A 2238-nucleotide genomic window follows, 5' to 3' on the forward strand; every position below is an offset into this window, starting at 1 on the left:
TAACGCCCAAACATTTTCTTTTAAGGGTAATTTAGGAAATTGTTATTAATAATTAAATTAGTTAATTAATTAATTTAATTAAAAAAAAAGAAGAGGGGTAAAAGAGTAATTTTACGAATAAATACCCTAAGTATAAATTAGAAATTTTATTATTTCCCTTCTTTTCTGAATAGAGTTCCTGTTCGCAGAATTCCAGAGAACGTAAGGTTGGAGTCAGATTTCAAGGTTGAAGAACAGATCTCTATAGGTAAGATTCTAACCCCTAGTTTAATATTTTAGATTCATTGATTAATTTCAAGCACATTAAATATATTTTTTGAAAAACCCCAAATCTAGATTAGGGTTAGATTATTTTTTTTTAATTCGTTTTAATATCAAATAGTGAAAATTTAATATTTTGATTTTAGTATTGGAAGTTGGGAGATCTTAAGTTTTATTAGATGAAAAAAAAAAAAAAAATTCTTGGAAGGTTTTGATTTTAGGTTAGGGTTAATTTTATTATAAAAAAAAAAAGAAAAAAAGAAAAAAGAAAAAGGGCGTACGTGTAGCGTGCTACTGGAAGCATGGAACAAAAAAAAAAGAAAAAAAAAAAAAAAGAAAAGAAACAAAAGGTGCGTGTGCCAGGAAGCCCCTTATATATATATATATATATATATATATATATATATATATATATATATATATATATATATTAATGGATCATGATTGGCAATGGAAAAAAAAAACTTGCTTTTTGGTTTGGTGTACCCGAGGTTGAGTGGTTTGGAATTGGTTAATTAAATAATAATATTTAGTTTTAGATTTATAATTAAGATAATAGTAATAATAGATTTAGCAAAATATATATATATATATATATATATATATATATATATATATATAGAATTTTATAATGACATAAAATTGTAATTTAATTAAATTAGTAATGTGTTATTAGAAACAAATTGTGAATTTATTAGTTTTATTTAAATAAGGAATAGATTAGTTAAATTATAAATAAATAGTAATAATTGTTTCTCTTATGTTATATTAGGTGAAGAGTAGATTATATTTTTTTTCAGAATTATTCTTCTCCCAAGCTTTCAAGGACTTCTTTTGAGGTAAGGGAAGTTAATGTAATATTTATAAAATTAAATTATTTCATATGTTATTTTGAATTGTGGAAAATAAAATGATATTTTGTTACCATGCATGGATCAAATTGTTTTGCACTAAATGTTATGTTGGAATATTTTGTTTTATTTATGACACAAAATATGGAGATATTATGTTGTGTAAATTTGAATACTTGAACAAAAACATCACTCTGGTTTATTTGGCCCTTGTCAACGGGATATAATAGTTAACCTTTACATTTCATGGTGGGAATGTAATTGATTTGGACCCCAGCCTCTAGGGGTTTGGTTAGAGGTTACTAGTACTAGTAGTGTTTGGTTCCGTCTACCAGGAACAATTTGAGGCTAGCCACCCATTTGAAAAGTCCCACCTAACTGGACATTTGATATTGGTTAACCAGAGTAATGAAACTTGAATGAATTTGATTGAATCTTATGTGAAAGTGTTTGAATTTGATATGAAAATGGTTGGTTGAAATTTGAATGTATTGGTATTTTTGAAACTCTGATATTTGATGAGAAAAAAAAAATGATATCTCCTATTTGAAATAAAAATATTTGATCCATGAATTGCATTAATATTCCTTATTGGGCTATGAGCTTATTCTCAATTGTTGAAAATTTTTCAGGTACTCTTAGTTCGGGTGAGGAGTGATGGCTAGGCTGAGGAATGGTCATCATTAGGATTTGACTTAGGATTTTATGTTGGATTTTGTTTAACTATTAGTTATGTTATTTTGGATCATTTGGTATTTGGAAGTTATTTGGAAATTGAATTTTGAGGATTTTAGATTTTGTTTCCGCTACTCTGAGCAGGTATTTGGTAATTGGTAACATCCAGTTACAATATGACTGTTTGAGTCAGATTATACTTTAAGCCTTCGGGTTTGAGGTGTGAAATGACCGTCACGCCCTTGGAGTGGGTCTTGGGGCGTGACAGGGTATGTCTATAGAATTGTCATTGAGAAAAATTTTTGGAATAAAATTTTATTCCATCCCTAGGTTGAACTTAGTTATTGTTAACTAAATCACACACACACTAATAGAAAATAAAGAAAAACATGATATTTTAACATGGTTTGATGATCAATATGTGATTCTTATGTCCATAGAGTGCATCAAC

General features: G+C 27.3%; 1 long non-coding RNA gene across 1 annotated transcript; it reads left to right on the forward strand.

The window, feature by feature from the left end:
- Window positions 1-1035: 1035 nt before the first annotated feature.
- LOC132254063 (uncharacterized) lies at window positions 1036-1921 on the forward strand. The gene is made up of 2 exons (XR_009466033.1): window positions 1036-1100; window positions 1745-1921. It is a non-coding gene; the product is annotated as an uncharacterized LOC132254063 (long non-coding RNA).
- Window positions 1922-2238: the final 317 nt, after the last annotated feature.

This window comes from Vitis vinifera, chromosome 7 (genome assembly GCF_030704535.1).
Source record: "Vitis vinifera cultivar Pinot Noir 40024 chromosome 7, ASM3070453v1".
Taxonomy (NCBI): Eukaryota; Viridiplantae; Streptophyta; class Magnoliopsida; order Vitales; family Vitaceae; genus Vitis; species Vitis vinifera.